The 22467-nt window shown below is 44.6% G+C and overlaps 1 protein-coding gene across 4 annotated transcripts in view; it reads right to left on the bottom strand.

The window, feature by feature from the left end:
• SGK3 (serum/glucocorticoid regulated kinase family member 3) overlaps positions 1 to 22467 on the bottom strand; it is a 1805260-nt gene that overhangs the window by 1378317 nt on the left and 404476 nt on the right. Inside the window, exon 3 of one of the 4 annotated variants that reach the window (XM_069621138.1) lies at positions 2411 to 2535. The exons of the other annotated variants lie outside the window; for them this stretch is intronic. The gene's annotated coding sequence lies outside the window, so the exon portion shown is untranslated. The remainder of the gene's footprint in view (positions 1 to 2410; positions 2536 to 22467) is intronic. 4 annotated transcript variants of the gene reach the window in all.

Genomic DNA, 22467 nt, shown 5'->3' with positions numbered 1-22467 from the left:
TTTTCAGCAATGCCAGGCCCTCATCCCAGAATTCACCCAAGAGGGGCACCACCAGAATGGTCTTCCTTTTAGCCTCTCGGCATTGGCATAGGAACCCTTCCTTTTTGGTCTCTTCTGGCATCAGCTGGATGAACTCTGACGCGCGGGTGACCAAGGAGAGGAATGAACCCACTTCGTCCAGTGGGGACGCTTGGGACACTCCACCGTCGTTGTCCGCATCTGTCATCGCCGTATCCGTCCCTGCATCCCTTGAGGGGAGGGTATGTGAGCCGGTTGATGAGGCAGCGTGGGGTGCCTCTTCCTCTTGTTTGCCGGCGGTGGGCCCAGAGCCACCAGTGCCGGGGTGCCGTCGGCATCCTCTTCTGTATCTCTGACACCAGCGTGTGGAGAGTGGACAGGATGTCCAGCGACACGTCTCTGGGAGGGGGGAGTAGGCCTGCTGGGCCCAGCGCCCACATCTTCGTGGTCATTGGCTCTGCAGTCGTCGTCCCCCCTCGATGGGTTCACCGTCGTCCTCTTCCTCTGCGTTTCTGCTGTCGTTGTCTTCCACCACATCCTCTACGACCGTGTGAACGGACGTCATGTCCTCATCGTCCGAAGAAATATCTGTGCCTTGGAGCACCGAAGAAGCCTCCACTGCGCCCCCCTCCCTCTTTGCATCCTGAGGGGTCGCAGCCGGGCTCAGGGCTGGCATCTTCTTCTCTTGTGTCTTCTCCAGCGGTTTGGCCAAAGCCTCCCGCCTGGGAGGAAGGGCCACTCGGGGCGTAACTGGGGTCTCCTGGACACGGTCAGCCGCTTTCACCTTCGAGAGAGTGGCCGCCATCAGCTCAATTGACAAGGACAATTTCTACAGGGTCACCTGGGTCTTCAAGGGCAGGTTGGTCACCTTGCTAGGCGCTTTGACCTTCTCCGGCTTCTCCTGCAGCTTCCAGGGGTTAGCCAACCTCCTTTTTGAGGAGGAGCTTGAGCGATGGTTTGCGATGGAAGCCTGCTCATCACGGGACCTGCTTGCACGGCGACCCCAACGGAAACCAACTTGCGGTGCTTGGTCTCGTCTTGGACCCACATGGATGGGGCGACCTGAAAGGACTTCTGAGCCCGCTCTTCGGACCCGCTGCTGGTCCTGGGTAAGGCATGCCCCCTCTTGCTCAGATACAACAAAAAGAGACAGCGGGCTATTTAAATGACACAAAAGTTCTGCCCATAATACACATATAAAGTAAAAACTAAGGAACCAGTGTGTCTCTTTTTTTACTATTTTCTTTAGAACTCCCTTACCACTCTTTTATACTCACCCAGTCCATGTACCAAATAGGTACTGGGTATTACACAAATGATTTTATCATGTACATATTACAAAATTCATTTTTATAATCAATGTCACAAAAAAGCCTGTCTCAAAAACACAATCTTCTTAAAGCCCAATGTGGTTAAAAGCATTCAAAGTACAATGTAGACAATCATAAAAGAATACATATTATAAACCGTACCTATGAATAAGTACCTTAGTTCGGTTAATCTCGCCACAGTGGTCAATTGCCCACTGTGGGTGGATCAACCCTAAAGTGCAAAGTGCAAGCTGAACAATAATGTTAATAAAAAGTGTAGTGCAAATTCTGCGTTGGATCTTTACAGTTTTAAGGGCCTTCTTGCATATAGGTACCCTTAAGTCTTTTTATTAGACTACAATACCTCACTCCTTTCTTATGAAAGGTATCTCACAATTAATATCTTTGGTTACACAACACTGTTATTAAATCACAGCGCTCCACACCCAACATGTTTCGTTCTTCTTCAGAGGACCAACGTATCGCACTACATACACAAAACTCAAGAGTTTGACTACTTGAATCCTGATTGGAAACGTATTCCTCAGGATAATTTAACACAAAAATGTGACTCCTTAGGTCCCGTTTGGGAATATATCCATCGGGACAATTCTCCTTACACCTTGAAGTCAAAGAGGGGGTAGCTTAGCTATAAAGGGAGAGAGAAAAGAAAAGAGAAAAAAAGAAGAAAAAGTAGCAATTACCGCATTGTGTCTAATGTTAGCTACTAAAAAGTTTCAAAAGCATTTGATTCTGCTTTTTACACACTTCCCATGCACTGGTTGAATTTTAATCCTGCGCATGGGAATATACAGGTGTCCTATTACTGGATTTCTCCCTGCGGAAACACCACAGAAACTTGGATATAAAAAAGCCATAGATAATCGTTCAACATCCTACCACATCTACCTCATCAGCAAAAGGCAGTTAATAAGTTTAAAAAAGAAATATATACACACATTTCGTAATATTAGTCTCATGCAACTCACTATGATCAATCACTGCCACTGTCTTATAATCTGCTCTTATAGGCATATATGTGTGCGTCATCATGGTCACATAATTGGTTTGGAGCAATTTACCTTGCTCCCACTCGGTGTTTCTTCTGAAGCTGCCAAATATCTCTGATTCCGTTCGTTTTTTGGTTATTTATTTCACTGTAAACACAGTCCTCTCTGCCTTGGTCAGTTGTCCATGCTCGTCAACACTAGGAAGCAACGTAAATGGTCTATATTAGAATTTTGTTCGCCATGGCTCGAGTAATCTCTTTCTTAAAGAAATGACTGTCTTTCTGTCTACCGCTTCCCTACTCCGGCTTGGTTTTTATCTCCCATCTACTCACCTTTCAACTATTGGCGGAGTTCGCATGTTCTTATGCTTCTGTCCTCCTCTCCTCAAAGTTGTGAGGTTCGTGCTTCCCATCACTTTCAATACGCATCATTTCCTTAGAGGTAGCATTCTTGATATATGATATGATATTTATAACGCGCCTATACACAAGTGTTTCAAGGCGCGACGAGGCAGGGGAGGGAAAACAGTGGAAAGACAGACAAACAATACTACTAGGCCAAGTGTCATTGAGATCGCGCAAGTGGAAGGGTAGGGAGAAAGGGAAAAGTGCCAGGGGGAAGGGAGAGGGGGAAGTGCAGTACATGGGATAGAGGAATAAATACGATAGGTAAAAGCGGCCTGATGGTGGCAAGTGCAAGGTAGAGCAGACAAGTGCTGGCGAGGGAGACTGTAGGGATACAGAAAAACAGTCCCGAAGTGCGGGGGTTTCCAGGGAGGCAGGGCAGGAGTGCAAAGGGTGGGACCTGGCCCCAAGGTCAGAAGGGTATCTAGGTAACCAGTGCAGATTCGGACGGGGATTTCAGCAGGAGAGAGAGGCAGAGAAAGCAGAAGCAAAGAGGAAGGTTTTGAGGTGTTTCCGGAACCAGAGATGGTTCTCCTCAAGTGTCAGGGAGGCAGGAAGGCTGTTCCAGAGGGAAGTCCCTGCCGAAGAGAGAGATCAACCACCAACTCGTTGCTTGGAGAAGCGGCTGACCCTGAGGGAGTTGGAGGCAGATGAGCGAAGAGCCCGTGAAGGAAGGTATTTAGGAAGAGAGAGTTGAAGGTAGTGCAGCCCCTGAAGGCCTTGTGGATAATGCAGAGGGTTTTGAACTTTGAACGATCCTCTACATGCCAAATCGCAATCTACCATTGTCGGGCGTCCCTCCGCTGGAAATCCGGAACAACAATGTTCTTAAATCACGTGACCGCACATTTAGAGAACAGGACCTATAGACGCGCGTCCTTCTTGCTTCCAACCTCCTATTACTATACGTAGGGTTGACGTCCACTCCCTTTACCAACTTTAGTGCCGCCCATAACGAGTGCAATCGCTGTGTCACAAAAATATCGTTATATCTAAAAACACGATCCTCCACATTCCAAATCGCAATCTACCATTGTCGGGCGTCCCTCAGCTGGAAATCCGGAACAACAGTGTTCAAAGTCAGGCCACAGGAGTAGAGGACTTGGCGTTGAGCCACGCTGTCAATCTGCTGTGCCGATCCTTCATGGTGCATTTGGTGAATACCAGGCAGATCTCGCAATCCTCCTCCTTGTGGTCTGGGTGAAGACAGTAGAGGCACTGGGAGTGTTTGACCTCCACAAACATGTTCCTTAGGCTGCAGCTGGAGCGGAGCTTGAAGAGAGAACCTCTGCCCTTTTTCTCCTGTGACATGGTCCGGCGTGTGGTGTAGGCCGATGGCCTTCCGGAATATTCGATCAAAACTCGACGATCCTAGCCCTTGAGGGGCGATGAAAAACACTGATGCCGACAAACTGATCCCTGCTTGCTTGTCCAAAGAGCACATGGGCTCTTTTAGACAAAAATTGACAATTTTAAAAAACAAACTCAAAAACGCAGAAAAATTCTATAGAGCAAAACACGATGACTCCCAACACTCGAATGTGGAGTAAAAATCTGAAGATGGCTGCTAGAGCAGGGGCTTAGGAAAAAGGGCATTCATTGGCTGGGGGAAGTATGCCCCAGAGCTCAGTGATTGGTTTATAGGAGAAAGACAGTTTATAAGTGAAACTGTTTTTTCTTTTACCGAGGATTCCAGGCCTGACGACAGTGAATATTAATGAGCATGTGAATCCATGCCAGACCCCACGCTGAAGAACTTTGTTGTTGTAATATTTGGCAAGCTTTAACTTGCAAATTAATTTTAACATATCGATCCATGCATCAATACAGTTAAAAGTACTCAGCGGGCAGAAAGACAGCCCTAATTCTAATACAGACTACTCATCAGCTCTAAGAATTCTATCTGAGAAGTTACAAATGACTACATTCTCTTGTTTGGTCAACCCCTTCCTCTTTGTCCTCTTCCAAAGCACGAGACTCCATAATTGACTGCACTTGATTCTCTATCTTCGACCGCTCCTAGTGACTCTTCTTCTCTTGTCCGTCTTCGACCCAGGTTTTTTGCCTTTCCTTTTCTGTCCAGTTTGCTCTCCAGAAGGAACAGTCTGAATTCCTCCAACAAATTCATCCTGGTGCTTGTGCTCACCTCCTCATCTGATGAATCTATTTCAGAGCTTGAGGTATCAACAGTGAAGGTAAGCTTCATTTACATGCGATTTAGACACCTCACAAGCGAGCGCTTGTCACCAGACACATCGCCTGACAACGCATATTTCATATTTTCTAGGATCACGAAGATCCTCACTCAAAAACAGCGACACGCAGTATGCCATGCCGCATGGGTGAAAGAAGAGTTTCCGCGGAAACGAGTCAGTACTCGATATAAACACCATTGGTTACTATAAGGTAGGGTTTCAGCCGTATCACTTACCCATACTGTATTTAAAGTATGTTTTACAAGATCGCATAGCTCTAAAAGCGTCCGTTACAATCACTTTGCAGGGGCATACCCATTGTGGTTAACACCCAACTTGACATATATCGCAGTCACTTACACGAAAAATACACTGTGATTGGTAAGTCAATAGTCTTTTTTACCTAGGAACCTCGACTTTAATCATATACTTTAGGCTGTGCGCAGGGGGACCCAGCGCTCTGAACAGTGCTTTGTCCCTCTGCCCACCTCTGACTTTGTCATTATTTTACAGCAATCATATCAAGTCCTACTTGTATGGTCTGTCTGCTTTGACCAGAAGACCATTCTGAAGATTAGTGCATTCGAATTTAGACACACTAGGACTATTCTTGGTCTTATTCTACACGCAGATTAGTAATTGAGATACATTTATGTTTTACAGAACACAAGAAACCATATCCAATTTCTTAAACCTGAAGAAGGGCGAGAAGCGCCCAAAACTTGTAGTTTTAGATAGGGGGTAATACTCTCTATCCGCCCCAAGAGAGGAGGAACTGACACCTATCAAGATTCTTGGATTACAATATATGACAACTACAGTTTGGAACATATGAATAGAATATGTGGACAAGACCTGTATTGTTGAATGAACAAACTTTGCTTTTGGAACATGAACGAAAATTGAATATTTTTATATTGAAAAATCTTTGATTTTCGATCGTTTATGATATACGCACCTAAAAATATACAGATTAAAACCTTGAAGTTTATCGTTTTTTCTGAAAAGGTTGAACTTGAATGATACTCTTGAATCTAGCTAATTTGTGAGCAAAATCATAGATTTGCCTATTGCTGCGCCCCAGTTTGTTCCTCGTGATTTTACGTTGAACCACCCAGTCTTACTACTGTGTTTGTTCTGATTCTGTTGGGACTTCATTACTTGATCCTTGATAAGTTGATCAAATTTGAGTGACATTGTAGATCGGTCCAGATTCATAATCGATTTTATCTCCTTTGAATGTAATTTGCTTTTTAAGGCGTATATCGCCCTCATATTTCTCAAGGTTTTCTTCCATACAGGGCATTCTTTTCTAAGACTAATGACCATCTGGGGAGCTTCCAAGCTTTCAAGCTCTCAATATTCTTGAATCATTTTATTCTGTCGACTTTAGCAAATGTGATTAATGTTGCCATCATTTTTAGTCGTTAGTTGGCCTATATCATTCCTGGTTTAAGATCTGTGAACAAAGTATACTAATCTAGGGTTTTGTAATCGAGTGTTAGATAGGTCCTGTCTGTGGTTGAAGTAATTTGTTGGTAATGGCAAATGTCGTATGTAAGAATCAGAAGACCGATAAAGAGGTAGGATAGTGTAACGCTCACCTGATTCCCGTAGAGGCGCCGGTCTTGACTGGGCGTATACCATATCTGCAAAGGTGATGTGTAACACACGGCTGGCTCTTTGGGCTGGACCTCTGTGCACTGTATGTCTGACTTGAAGGGTAAGATGTCTGCAGATAGAAAATATGGGATTAAGGAACTGGGTTATTGAATGTCTCTCTCTTCTTCCCTTTCTCTTCTCCTGTAGAACCCCAAAGGTTAACGCTCTCACCTTAGGTAAGTGAACGCCGTGCTCTCCATCTGCCTCGGGGCAGGGTGCTGTAACCAGTTTCTTCACTGGATAAGGGGAGCAGGCCTCTTGACTTCAGAGGACTGCTGTCCGTCGTTTACTGCATGAACGGTAAGTTTCGAGTAATTCTAATGTCTTTAAAGTCTTTAGTAATGATGTTTCTTGTTTTGCAGGGTTCCGGCGATGGCGGATGACGGGCTGAAGTGAGTTGAAGATGGAGCCCGTGTGATGAATAGAAGCGCCTGGAAGCACGTAAGTAAGCGCTTGTTGCCTGCTTCACGATGCGCTCTAACTGTCTTTTTATTTTGCAGGTACAAGTTCGGAGCGGCTGCAGGGTGCCGGAATACCCACTGGGTTAGATGTGGAAAGGAGTAATGGCACGTGAGTATTAAAGTTCCCCAATGTCTTTAAACGCACCTTGTTTTGTCTTTCAGATGCGGGATGCAGCGCAGAAGGCCTCCGGAGCGTGCGAAGAGTTGGTAAGCTTTTGTCTTTCAGATGCCGGAATGCAGCGCGAGGCGTTGGTGACAGCCGATGGACCAGGTAAGTGAAGAGCTGTCACTGAAGACCGTAATGCTAACCTGTTCTTTCTTGTCTTTATAGGTGTTGCTGAAGACTGGATTCAGGATGGTAAGCCTTTTTCCTTAGGCCCAGGATCAGATGCAGAAGACACGATGAGCGTTCTGCTGCAAAGGATGCAGAATAACGCAAAGCAAGATTCATCCATCGGGTGTGGTTTAAATAGCCTCCTGTAGTGCTTAGATGTCTCCTTCCACAGCCACGCCTAGGTAAGAAAAGAGTTCCTGCTTTCCAGAAGAGTTCCAGTGTTCTGAATCTAGGGAGTGGCTCCTGCCCCACCCAACAGGAAAAGTAGTTCCAAACAGAAGAGGATCAGAGGCTCAACTGGCAGGCAAGTAAGCAGCATGGTCTGCTGCAGGTAAGTCCACCCAAGCATTATGAGCCCGGCGCTTCCAGCGCTGGGACTGGGCATATTTATGAGCCTGGTGCCACTGGCGCCAGGACTGGGTCCAAAAGGTCCCAATTGGGACTGGTTGGCACTCGGAACCTGGGTTATGGATCTGCTTCCAAGGGAGTTGGGAAAACCCTGACCTTTTGGAAGCAGAGATCATGACAGTACCCCCCCCTCAAGGCCCCTCCCAAACCGGGCTTCTCCGGGGGTTTTGGCTTGTCAGGAAATGTTCGGTGAAATCTTTTGATTAGGCGAGGAGCGTGGACATATTCAGCAGGTTCCCAGGATCTCTCTTGGGGGCCGTAGCCTTTCCAGTCAATTAGGTAAAATAGTTTAGATTTGGAGATCCTGGAGTCCAGAATGCTTTTGACTTCAAACTCGAGTTCTCCATCAACTAGGATAGGTTTTGGAGATTTAGTTAGTCGGGTTTGAGGTTGCACAGGTTTTAATAGAGAGACGTGGAAGACCGGATGTATCTTCATGTGCGGGGGCAAGTCCAACTTGACCGCTACTGGGTTTACTATGGTAGTGATGGAATAGGGACCAACGTATCTTGGGTTGAATGTGCGTGGCCCTATTAGAGGTAGATAACCAGACGTGATCCCCTACTTGATATTGAGGAGCTTCCTTCCGATGTTGATCTGCTCCTTTCTTGTATTGTTCTTTAGCCCTTTGAAGGTGAGAAACAGTTTCCTTAAAGGCTTGGGTGATTGTAGAATGCAGGTAGTCTACTGCTGGTGTTTCAAGATCTTGGAGGGGATCCAACTCCGAGGTTCGAGGGTGACTGCCGTACAAAAGAAAAAACGGGGTTTTCCCAGTTCCCGAATGGACAGAGTTATTGTAGGCATATTCGGCTACCAAAGGATGTCTTTCCAAGTTTTTTCAGTTTGTTGCAGCATGCAGCGTAAATACTGTTCCAGAGTTTGATTGGTCCTCTCGGTTTGTCCGTCGGTCTGAGGGTGGTGACTGGTCGATAGTCTCACATCAATTTGAGCCGACCGACAGCAACTTCGCCAAAAATGAGAAATAAATTGACTACCTCGATCCGAAATTAGAACCGAAGGAAAACCGTGCAGTCGGACGATGTTTTCGAGAAATTCTCGGGCCAGAGTTGCTGCTGTTGGCAAGCCTTTGAGCGGAATGAAATGCGCCATCTTGGAGAATAAGTCCACGATTACTAGAATCGTATTGTATCCAGAGCATGGAGGTAGATCGGTGATGAAGTCCATAGAAAGCGTATGCCAAGGGCGAGGTGGGATGTCAATAGGGCGTAAGAGGCCTGCTGGTCTTTCCTTTTGACTCTTGTTTTGGGCACATACTCCACAGGACATTATAAAGTCTCTGATATCTTTTTTCCAAGACGGCCACCAGAAGTAGCGCTTGATCTTTTCTGAGGTCTTGGCCATACCGGGATGTCCTTCCATTAAAGAATCGTGATAACAAGAGATTACTTTTTTCTGTAAATCTGTGCTGGGTAGGTATAATCGTTCTTGGAAATACAATAAGTTGTCCTTTACTGCAAAGTCCTTTCCCTGCAGATGCCAATTCTGCATGTCTGCTGGAGTTACAAGTTGCCTGGCCTTATCCTTAACTTCCTCTATGGATTCTGTGGCGATTACACCCAGAATTCTTTGTTCGGGAATGATTGGTATAGGTTTAGGGTTGATCAAGTGTTCTTCCACTCCCATCCGAGAAAGGGCATCAGCTTTACCGTTCTTTGTACCAGGTCGATAGGTTATTATGAAGTCAAACTCGGCAAAGAATAATGCCCAACGGAGTTGTCTAGAGGATTGGGCTTTTGCCGTTTTCAAATATTGCAGGTTTCGGTGATCCGTAATCACAGTAACGGTTGTGTCGGGCCCCCAGCAGATAATGCCGCCAAGCCTTAAAGGCAGACTTGATAGCCAGAAGTTCCTGGTCAGTAATCGTGTAATTGATTTCAGGAGGCGAGAATTTGCGGGACCAAAATGCCACGGGATGCAACTGATTGGTTACCGGGTCCTTTTGTGATAGAACTGCCCCCATGGCAAGGCTTGAAGCATCAGTTTCCACGATGTAGGGGAGTTCGGGGCGAAGGTGTTTTAAGATTGGTGCAGAGATAAATTTAGTCTTCAAATCCTGGAAAGCTTGTTCCGCCTCGGTAGACCATTCAAAACGTTTGTTTTTCTTTAACAAGGCAGTGATGGGCTGGACTATTCGAGAGAATTCGGGGATAAACCTGCGGTAAAAGTTAGCGAAGCCTAACATGCTTTGCACACCTTTTACGGAGGATGGTGATGGCCATTTGAGAACTGCATCGACCTTCTTTGAATCCATACGCACTCCGCCAGGTGATAATATGCATCCCAAGAATTCAACTTCAGTCACGTTGAAAACACATTTTTCCAACTTAGCGAAAAGTTTGTGTTGACGCAATCTTTCGAGGACCATTTTCACGTGTTTCCGATGTTCAGATTCCGATGAAGAATAAACGAGGATGTCGTCAATGTAAACAACAACACACACATCTATGAGCTCTCTGAGGACATCGTTCATAAAATATTGAAAGGCGGCCGGGGCATTGCAAAGTCCGAAGGGCATGACCTGATATTCAAATAGCCCATACTTGGTGCGGAAGGCCGTCTTCCATTCATCGCCCTCTTTTACCCGTACCAAGTGGTAAGCTCCTCTAAGATCCAGCTTTGTATATATGCATGCTTTTCTGACTTGGTCCAGGAGTTCAGGGATCAAAGGTAACGGATATCTATTCTTAACGGTGATCTGGTTCAGGGAGCGATAACCTATACAAGTTCTAAGGTCTCCTTCCTTTTTTGGAACGAAGAACAAAGCTGAAGAAGCAGGGGACTTGGAAGGACGAATAAACCCATTTGCCAGGTATTGATCCAGGTATTGTCGAAGGTGAAGGTTCTCAGGCTCGGTGAGGGCATAAATTCTACTACAAGGAGGAGTAGATCCAGGTATCAGGTCTATCTGGCAGTCATAAGACCTATGAGGAGGTAGAGAGTTAGCCTGATCCTTCCGGAAAACATCTTGGTATTCTAGGTATTCGGGAGGTAACTGGGGAGTCTCTGAAGGAATTGCTGCCAGTGCAACACCAGGTGGAGGGTGACAAGTAGAGACACATTCTGGAAACTGGACCGTTCTTGCTCGCCAATCGATCAGAGGATTGTGTTTCTCTAACCAAGGTATTCCTAGAATAATCTGAAACTGAGGGGCCTTGATCACATCGAACACGATCTTCTCATGGTGTCCATCTTGACTTACTAGCGTCACCTCTTGAGTTGTATGCGTTACTGGCCCGGAGGCTATCTCCGTACCATCCACTGTAGTAATGACGTCCTTTACAGCCTTGGGACAAAGAGTTAGATTCATCCTCAAAACCATTTCATGATCCACATAATTGCCGATGGCACCGCTGTCGACGTAAGCTTCAATTGCATGTAATCGATCCGGATTATCAGGGCTAATGAGGACCATAGGTATCACGAAATGCGAGGTCACGGAACTGGTTTTCACGCTCGGCAAGAGGACCTCTATTCTTGTCGGGCGAGGTTGTTTCCCTGCTCAGAGTTTGTAACTTTGGTAACTGCAGCTCCTAGTGCCTTCTTGGCAGGTTTCACCGGACAGTCTCGAAGAAAGTGCCCTGAGTTTCCGTAATAGAGGCATAATTGCAACTGTTTTCTCCTTTCCCGCTCCTTTTGTGTTAGAAGACCTTTCAGACCCCCTATTTGCATGGGTTCCCCGGAGTCTACTCCTTTGGAAGGAGTTGGCGGTTTGGAAAATACTCGAGCATCAAACTTGGAACGATCGGCCTTCCTGTTCTGCAGTCTGTGATCTATTTGAACGACTAAGTCTATATAGTCCGAACAATCTTGTGGGGGATTCACTACTTGGGCTAACACATCTTTGAGCTCTCCACGTAGACCTCTATAAAACAGCGTAATCCTTTTGTCCTCAGGCCATTGAGTTTCCACTATCAGTCTGTTGAAAGACGCAATATAAGCCAAAAGGTCTTGATTACCTTGTCGCAACGAAAGAAGCTCATTGTCCAAGGCCTGCCCCTGTGAATGTCTTGCGAACAGTTTTTCCATACTGAGCTGAAAAGCTTGAAAATCATGGAGGACCGGATCATCTTGATTTACTAGAGGGATCGACCAGTCTGCCGCATTGCCACTAAGGTACGAAAGCACGAAAGCTACTTTAGCTTGATCAGTTGGAAAGGCTGCTGGCCGGCATAAGAAATGCAACCGGCACTGATTGATAAATACTGCAAACCTCTTCGGGTCACCAGAAAATCGTTCGGGCGGAGCCAGAGGTACATTCCCAGGTAGGTTGATCTGCACTGGATTCATAAAGGATGTAGAAGGAAGATTTCCCCCAGATGCGGGTAACGGGGTCTGTCCGGCTTGTGACTGTAGCAATTGTCTAGCGAGATCATCTGTTCGCTCCTTGGAAATAATCAGTTCCCTTCTTAGAGCGTTCGTTTCCTGACGGGCTGCATGCACTTCTGCCCTTAGTTCCCCAAGTAACTGGGCTAGCTGGTCGGTATCCGAGGTTTCCATAGCGCCTCGACGGGAGTTTTGTGGTAGGCTTTGCGTTCTTTAACGCTCACCTGATTCCCGTAGAGGCGCCGGTCTTGACTGGGCGTATACCATATCTGCAAAGGTGATGTGTAACACACCACTGGCTCTTTGGGCTGGACCTCTGTGCACTGTATGTCTGACTTGAAGGGTAAGATGTCTGCAGATAGAAAATATGGGATTAAGGAACTGGGTTATTGAATGTCTCTCTCTTCTTCCCTTTCTCTTCTCCTGTAGAACCCCAAAGGTTAACGCTCTCACCTTAGGTAAGTGAACGCCGTGCTCTCCATCTGCCTCGGGGCAGGGTGCTGTAACCAGTTTCTTCACTGGATAAGGGGAGCAGGCCTCTTGACTTCAGAGGACTGCTGTCCGTTGTTTACTGCACGAACGGTAAGTTTCGAGTAATTCTAATGTCTTTAAAGTCTTTAGTAATGATGTTTCTTGTTTTGCAGGGTTCCGGCGATGGCGGATGACGGGCTGAAGTGAGTTGAAGATGGAGCCCGTGTGATGAATAGAAGCGCCTGGAAGCACGTAAGTAAGCGCTTGTTGCCTGCTTCACGATGCGCTCTAACTGTCTTTTTATTTTGCAGGTACAAGTTCGGAGCGGCTGCAGGGTGCCGGAATACCCACTGGGTTAGATGTGGAAAGGAGTAATGGCACGTGAGTATTAAAGTTCCCCAATGTCTTTAAACGCACCTTGTTTTGTCTTTCAGATGCGGGATGCAGCGCCGAAGGCCTCCGGAGCGTGCGAAGAGTTGGTAAGCTTTTGTCTTTCAGATGCCGGAATGCAGCGCGAGGCGTTGGTGACAGCCGATGGACCAGGTAAGTGAAGAGCTGTCACTGAAGACCGTAATGCTAACCTGTTCTTTCTTGTCTTTATAGGTGTTGCTGAAGACTGGATTCAGGATGGTAAGCCTTTTTCCTTAGGCCCAGGATCAGATGCAGAAGACATGATGAGCTTTCTGCTGCAGAGGATGCAGAATAACGCAAAGCAAGATTCATCCATCGGGTGTGGTTTAAATAGCCTCCTGTAGTGCTTAGGTGTCTCCTTCCACAGCCACGCCTAGGTAAGAAAAGAGTTCCTGCTTTCCAGAAAAGTTCCAGTGTTCTGAATCTAGGGAGTGGCTCCTGCCCCACCCAACAGGAAAAGTAGTTCAAAACAGAAGAGGATCAGAGGCTCAACTGGCAGGCAAGTAAGCAGCATGGTCTGCTGCAGGTAAGTCCACCCAAGCATTATGAGCCCGGCGCTTCCAGCGCTGGGACTGGGCATATGTATGAGCCTGGTGCCACTGGCGCCAGGACTGGGTCCAAAAGGTCCCAATTGGGACTGGTTGGCACTCGGAACCTGGGTTATGGATCTGCTTCCAAGGGAGTTGGGAAAACCCTGACCTTTTGGAAGCAGAGATCATGACAGATAGTCATAAGAAGCTGTCATGCTAAGCCTTACTCTAGACAAATGAAGGTCAAAAGAGGTGCTTGTCAGGGTTTCGAGATGGCTGAACATAAAAAAAAAGTCTTGCCTCGGTTCCTCTCCTGTTCCTCTGTATGGCCGTGCCACCCATCTTGTGCAGTGCTCTTTGAGAGGCTTCTGCATTTGAGCCAAGCATTTAGAGGTAGCTCAACTGGGCTGCACTTGGCGGCCTACCTTTTTCCCAGTCTTTGTGTGTGAGGATCATTGGGCGGCTAGCCCTCGGGGCCAAGGAGGAAGACTCTTCCCTTGCATCTCCTTTAAATACACAGTTCTTTTAAATATTGTTTATTCCACTCTGTATCTCAATTAACCTTCAAGGGGTATGATTCTTCCCATTTTATTTGACTGCTGCGCTTTCTACCCCTGGTGTACTCTCCTGCCAAGGCATTATGATTTTTTCACTGATCCTTAAAAAGGGGTACCAGTCTTTTTTGTATTCTTTCTCACTGTCCCACGGTTTCAGGTATACTTCACTTCTTATTCCTGGTTTACTCTCCTGCCAGGATATCACAATTCTGTCCCAGACTTGCACAGTGCCTGGGTTACTCTCCTGCCAGGGCTTTATATACCTTCATGGGTGTGCGTCCCAGTTTGCCTGGTTCACTATCCTGGCAATCCGTTTCTGTTCTCCCCTCACTCTTTCTCTCATCCAAGAAATAATGTTTTTCTAGTATTGAGTCACCGACCCTTTCTCAGCAAATTTCTTATTGATATCAACTCCTCTTTTCAAATATTGGGTCACCAACCCTTTCTTAACACTGGTCATATTTGTATCAATATATTTTTCTAAGCCTTGGGTCACTGAACCTTTCTTAACACTGTATTTGTAGCAATCTTTCTTTCCAGTTTTTGAGTCACTGACCCTTTCTTAAAAGTTCATATTTGTATCAGTTCCTCCAATTACTTTACTTGGGCTTTCTCGCGCAGTTAATGATATGCAACACTCGCTCACAAGCACTCTGGTAACCCACTCGCTCTCTCAGGGCTTAAGGGCAGCTCTGGTGTTTTTCGCGTCCTTACGTCATCTTCTCCTTCGGTTTGCTGACTAGAGGTGCGTCCCGTTATCCGTTTGGCTCCCACTTTATCTTCCTTTGCTTCTGGCAGCTCCAGCCGCCTATAGCAATAAAGTACCTTTCTCTTGGCCCCGTCCCTCTGCATGCCATTCTCACCAGCCTCCATGCTGCCTTCCACAGTGTGCTCGCTCCGCTGCAGTCTCTGCCTCTCACTCGTAGTCTGTTAAGCTGTCTGTGCTTTCAATTTCCCGGCATTAGTTAAAACTTTCTAAAGACTAGAATGAAGTATTTGCTTACCGGTTCTGGTCATCCTCATTGTTCCATCCATCTTCCTCATTTCAGTACTAAAATAAGGGGGGAGCGAATGGGCGTAAAAAAGGTTGTTGGTCAAGAACACTTGGAAATTCTTTATCTTATCACAGTAGGCCATATAGGCATGTTGCAAAGGCACATAGGTGTAATTAAGAACAACATCTGAAGGTTTATTTTGATTTATTTTCCTCCCTCTCTGGAGTTTGTCCTCCCCTACATGTTCCTCGCGCAGATAGACATCACCAGGGTCAGGTCGCTTCTGCCTTTCCATGGCCACGTAAGAGAAGCTTCCCTCCAGAGAATCAGTGATAATGTTGCTAGATTCGTTACAAAGGGCTCTTACAGTTTGGTCACTTGTTAGAGTAGCTTAACAAGTTCTGCATAACCGAATATTCACGGTCTTCAGCAGCTAGTGGTCACTAGGAAAGCTCTCATCTACTAACTGTTTGGGGCTTGGGTACCGTCACAATTGCTTCTCTGAGGACATTTGCTATGAATCAATGGCCTGCCATGATGTCCCGTCCAAAATAAAGGACTCTTTCACTACATGGTTGCAGCTTTTGTTTGGGGTGCTTGTCCTTTGAGAGCTCAAGCAGTTTGAGCACCTACGTGTCTGGTTTACACGCGTCGCTAAAAGGAGGAAATCCACATACTGTACTAAAACAGATTATTCATGGAATTTAACGTCCTCTAGGTTCCTTTCGAATTTCTGGGCTGACAGCGTTGAGGACTGTGTACCCCTGTGGGAGGCATGCCAACGTATAGTGTATCACTGGGTACGGCATAGCTAATAAATATCTGTCCAGATGTATAGGAATAGCATTGAAAGCGGAGCAGAGATCTACAATAATAAAGTGTGTTGCTGTCCGAGAACTACAGGGAGGAATGGGAGCTAGGATTGGGAACAACAGGAAGGATGGTAACACAACTGCATTCACAGCCATAAGATATTAAGACAAATCTGTTACTATCTCTCCTTGGATTTTTCACAGGCAATATCTGGGTATTACTCATTGGCATTATTATTTCTTTCATCAGGAGTGACTGTATTACTGTGGCTATCCCTTCTTCAGCATCTGAGCATAGTTTATACTAGGGGATCTGGGTACTCGCCTAGACCGGTCCATCTTTATTCACCCTGGCTCCGCATTCAAATGCATCCTACCTCATTGTCATGTGTTGACAAAGGGGAATTTAGGACTCTGGCCAATAAGTCATTAAGTTCTGGTAATAAATACAGGTTTTTGAAGTCTGAACTGGTTCGTAGTGAGTCTTGTAATGAGGCCAGCCCAGCTTCAGTGTTTTTATCAGGGATATCCAAGAACACTCTATCCAGAGAACAATAAATGGCACAGTTTATTTTGCATCAAACAATCTCTCCTCATTAAGTTTACAGGAACAGGTGGACACAATAATATTTGCTTGTTGGTAATGTGTCCCAGGGTATATAACTGGTTCAGTAAGTGGGTGTGGCACTGGTTTATTGGACATGCCAACTGCATCAATGGCCTTTGAGGACAAAGCAATGTCAGGTGCACAGTCAAAATGGATTGCTGACCTACAAGCATGTATCTAGTAGATGGGATATGGTTTACCTTAATAGTTCACAATGTGCATAGAGGCCATCTTGCTCTACTGAGCTCAGGTGAATAATATTGAGATTTCCACTCGCGCGGTCTCAGTATTGATCTTCGGCTGGGACACGAGATGGCTCCACCACACTGATATCCTGACCAGAATCCTTCTAGAAAGCTCCCGTCCAAATGATAGCCAGAATCACCATTTTCCATATTCCACATGTCAGTACCTTTCCATTGTTACCTGCTTAAACTAGAATAATTTGTAATCGGGAACACAATAGTTATTGGGAACCGCTCTGTGAAAAGGTGTTGGACTCATTATCAAAAAACAAATACCAAGTACGTAAAGGATAATCATATCGCTAACTGATCAAATTTGCATTAATCCAGTCAATACAATCACATCAATGTATACTTCTTAGTTCCAGCATTGTGCCAAAGATATCCAAGATATGAATATCCTATTGTAAATAGATTTACATGGATCTAAATAAAAAATATGTGCCATCTTTAGTACTGTCAATTTATATATAAAGGTAAATGTACAAAGACTGCCAGTTCAATACATATGTAAACATATTGCTGCTTCTATTTAGTGCACAATTAGATGGTTCCGTTCAATGTATACATTCAAGGCGTTGGATCCATTTTTGTTCCTTATTACTCAGGGTGGTATCTAGGTTGCCGCCTCTCAGGCTCAGACAAATTTGTTATAACCAAAATACATCTTTTCGCTATGTTCAGTCAGTAATATGTTCTACCAGTGGCTATTGCATAGACAAGAGCAATGTTCTCAGATTCTCTTCTTGATCAGTCTTGTGATGTTCCCAATGTACAATAGACCACACAGGCACTGAACATTAAATATAACATTGGTACTGAAATTCTTAGTATCTTTACGCAAATACTGAGTGAAACCATAATGTTCGCATTTCTTTCATTTATCAGTAAGAGGACATGCTGCAGGTTTGCCACAATTAGGATGAGCCATACCTGGTGGTAGGCCCCACAAGGTAATTCTCAGCTCAAGCTCCCTTCTTGGTGTTTGATATCAGTCGGTCTCAATTTAGTACTCTGTTTAAAGGCAAACAAGGTTTGGAAGCAACACTTCTTCGTTGTTTGATCAAATGCCAGTTCTTAGTGATTGCTCTTTTTATGAAGTTACTTAAGGTGGTGATACAGGCTCTCTCTATGAAGGCGCTTTCACATTTTGTTGTAAGCAGATTCTACAGTTAGTGTTTGTTGTGCATTTCTTCGCCTTTTTTGCGGTTTTAGGTGGATAGTCTGAGGAGTTAGCAATGAAACTTGGATACATTGAACACAGTTTTTGCTAAAGACTTTTATTAGAACATAAAAGGGGTTGGAAAAAGACCTTGCTGTCCTTGCACTAGCAGAGGTTCCCTACCTAAGCTCAAAACTAAGGATCTGTCGGTTTCAGAATGTCCAAAACAAAACTGTCCACTGTCCAAGTACTATTCTGACCGTGACATTCTAAACAAATGAATTCCGAAGTGAAAAGGATGTCGTCTTTGGCCTTGAGTGTTTTGCAAATGTTCCAAAGAAAGGAAATGTGTATACTTTCCACAACAAGAAGTCTCTAAAGGATAGGTTATGATTGCTCCAGAGTGCTCTTCCCTTCCCCTGGATTCTTCGTCGCTTTCTTGGGTTCCAAATACAATTCTTGACATTCCCTTGGGTCAGCAACAAAAGTTATTTGCATGCAAATGTCTTGGCTTTAAAGGATGGTTTTCTTTCCCTGGGTTTTCCTCACCCTTGGGGGCAACAGCTTTACTATATTTGAAAGGAGTTTCTATTTTCAACAAGCAGAAAAAATCTTAGAAGGGTTTAATCGCAGAGGGTAGTTGGTTCCCCCTTCACAGACTTTCGTTGTTCTTTTCTTGTATAATGAGGCCTCTGAATAGTCCTGATGTCACCTTCTCAAGACTTCTTTCACTATTCTTCACCTACTACCACCTACCACCACAGACGATTTACAGAACTGTATGGCCTTTTAACTTTTATGCAGTTACTATATCTAATATGTTCTTCGGTCAGGTTTTGGGCTCCTCAGAGGACTACTTCAATTGCATCTTATTCACTTCAAATTTGCCTGGTGTATTTCCCTACCAGAATACTCTTTACCCAGTGTGGTCAGGATACGTGGTATACTCCTCTGCCAAGATTTCTGTTTCCAAGTCTCATAAACTAACACAGCCTGTGGGTTATTTCTTGTATCGTATTCACTTCTAACTTGCCTGTTGTATTTCCCTACCAGGACTTCCTTTACAACTGCCTAGTATACTCTCCTGCCATGCTTTATGGATTCATGCACTTACAATTGCTTGGTGTATTCTCCTGCCAAGGCTTTTCATGTGTGAGCTTCTGATCACTCTCCTGCTTTTCATGTGTCTGCCTCGTAGTCTTCTTGGCTAAAATACTTGGTTTCTTATTTACGGGCTCTTTAGTGTTTCTCTCAAATATTTCCACCATACATTGACAAACTTGAAAGTCTCTCACCTTCGTAAACAGCTCTTTCTTTCTCCCTTTTCATAAACAGTTCCTTTTCTCTCTTAGTTTCACTATTTGCAATTATTTCAGTTTGGCTTAGCCACCGATAGGCCCGGTGTTCACTTTGTTCCTTCATTGACTCACTGGTTCTTCATGGTGTTTTTTGTTGCTTCTGCGGTCTGCCGCTTATTGTTTCCTTCTGCTTTCTGCTTCGTGGGCATTTCGCCACTGGGGTTTCCTGCTTCCTGAGGCTTCCGCTGCACTAGTCTCCTTCGCATTGGGATTCCGATGAGCAAAGCACTGTTCTCCGATGCTGGTGAACACCCAGGAACCCTCTGCTGGTTTCTGGCATTCTCACCGCATGTCACCTGCTTCCAGCAGCCTTCTCGCTTCAGGATTATGAGCCAGTTGGCTCCACAGGCTTCCTTTCACATGGAGATGAGCAACTGGCTCCTCTCAGCAGCCTCTCTGTGTTTCTTGCTTCATTGATTTAAAGGTACTTAGGTGTGCGCTCGCTGCCACTAGAGTGCTGCCTGTGCTTGTGCATTCCCGTTCTCTGCATTACTCCACTCCGGTTCTATGTTATTGTATCGCAAACAATTACATAGAGGGATTTTTTTAATGAACTCAACACAGCGAAAAAACACTTCTATTTGGGGGGCCCCTCCAATCTCCCCATGAGTGTCAAAATGCAGTATAGTGTTCTTATAAGCTTTTTTCTGAAACAATTCTGTATATAGTATGTTAATCTGCTATAAACTATAGATAAAGGAAAGGCAAACTCTCTTTGCTACTGGACATAGGGAATGTCACATTCACATCTCAAGTCACATTGGCAGAGAGAACAATTTAAGAAAAATAAATCAATCACTTTATCTACGCAAAAACCTTAATCTAGGAACAAAATAAATTACTGGCAATATAAATATATTTAATCTCAAAATGAGACATATAGATTGTCATCATCTGGTGCAGAAGTGGCTCCCATGCTTGTTTCGTATACTTTTTTTAAATAACTGATTGCAATATAATCATTTCGAACCAGGGGTAAAGAGTCTTTTTTCAAAGATTCTACAGATGGCCACTCAAATGAGTGGCATTTGTCCTTCATGAACCCCCCATCCCCTGAACCCAATATTTTGGTGCACACAGAAATGTAATTGATGCAGAATTATTCCAGATTCATTGACAAATTATATCAGCAGATCGGTGGCAAGGCCTTGGCTGCTACAGTGGCCCCTAACCTGGCTAATTAATATATTTAAGAATCTCTGAAAACAAACTTTTACGATGCTAATAATCCAAATGAACTCTGCATTGTCCTGTGGAAGAGGTACATCAATGGTATATTTTGCAATTTAGAACGGAAACAAGGAAGCTACAATGGAGTTCCTACACATGAAAAAGTGGCTAAATCCATGTACAATTTACAACAACTACGAGTGAGGAGGTACATTTTATAGACCCGACTAATTATAATGCAGAGGGTATCTTAAAGGTCGAACCCTACAACAAACCAGCTGATAAAATGTCACTGCTAAGCTAGTACTCAATTCAGCCAAGGCCCCCAGAGACAACCTGCCATATGGACAGTACCCAAGGCTATATAGGAAGAGTATGAAAGTGGGTGAGCATGATAAGTCAAAGTGCTGATAAAGAAATGAAGAGCAAGGGGATATTTGAACAGACTGTTAAGAGCTCGGAAAAGGGCTAGCAACAACAATTGTGAAGCTATAATACAGAAAAGAAAACTGAACACTAACAGACCCCAACAATACCATGGTGTTCGATAGTATATTACTGTTTCCATGAAAATAAAAGGATCAGAAACAAAGATTTGTACATTCTGAACAGTGGGGGGTAATCTCAAATTACCTTTATTTGCTTTTAATCGAAGTAAGTCCATACCAGATAGTCCATAGACGCGATACTAGATCAATCAAAAAGGTTGAATATACAAAACATGATACAGCACATGTGGGGCCTTCCTAAAGTGATATGTCACTACCAGTGTGGGAAATGCAGTGTTTGTAGACACACTAAAAAAGTATCAAGTAAACCTATTTCTAGCTAAGCCTTGGTTACGAAAAATAAAACTACAAAGCAGCATGGCGATCAATGGGATCTGTGTCCCTGTAACATGATTTGCACTGGGAAGACAAAACAATATTAAAACAGGACAAGGATCTGCCAGCACCACAGCTGCATATGGAATCCGGTCCACATGGCTCCATTGGTGCATTTCAAAGGGAATGGTCATAATGAGGACGACCTAATGTGGACAGTGCTTCTGCCGGGTCCTGCAGTGTTGTTCTGTTAAAAGGGTTAATTCCGGAAAAACACAGTGCAAAGAGGGCCACGTTGTCACTTCGTTCCAAGCCCTTCCCCGTCGAGAGGCCAATCATAACTATGTCAATGGTTTGGCTGCAACTGAATGCCCTTTGACTGCAGGATGCGTCATTCTTTCTCCTGTCCATGCTGCAGTTACTAGTGAGTCAACTATCCTTACTGAAATACATTGGCCCAAACATTCTCAGGTTTCAGTCCTGCAATCATATTTAGTGACCAATTTATATTTTTCAGAGAAATAAAGACTCAACGAGAGTGGTCATTTGGTAAAATAATGGAACTGCAAAGGTAATTGTGTGGAATATTACTCACCAAGTGCTCAGCCGAACTGAAACCTGATGTAGAGTGAACTATTCAAAAGCAGTGTTTCAGCTAATTTGTAAGGGATATAGATAATTCTAATGGTAGCATCTATATATCTAATTAAAATTATGACGATGAAGACGACAGCAAATGTTTGTACAGATAGTACCCTTAGAGTTATCTATACCCCTTACAAATTAGCTGCAACACCGCTTTTTCAGCCATTCTCTCTCTGAAGGGGGGAGATCCTATTTTTCTAATTCAGAAGTATAGTTCTTTCAGCAATCATGCACCCCCTATTAACAAAAGCTCTATGGCTTTTACTCAGCGTATTGGTCCACCACCCAAATAGTGCCCCGAGTGGATACTTCTCCACTGAGGTGCTCAATACGTCAGACATGACGTCAAGAATTCTATTCCAAAAAAGTTTCCAGTTGAGGGCACCCCCAAAGCATGTGTAGGTGGTCTGCTGATGCCCTATGGCATCTGGGACAGTATTGCTCTGTTGGTGGGGGCATTTTGGAAAGTCTAGCGGGTGTATGATATAATCAGTGAAGTATTTTAAACTGCATGAATTTACACCTGAAATTGAG

Source organism: Ambystoma mexicanum, chromosome 5q (assembly GCF_040938575.1).
Source record: "Ambystoma mexicanum isolate Mex_15411 chromosome 5q, UKY_AmexF1_1, whole genome shotgun sequence".
Taxonomy (NCBI): Eukaryota; Metazoa; Chordata; class Amphibia; order Caudata; family Ambystomatidae; genus Ambystoma; species Ambystoma mexicanum.
Note: the sequence above shows the minus strand (reverse complement) of the source record. Positions and strands in the feature narration are given on the sequence as shown.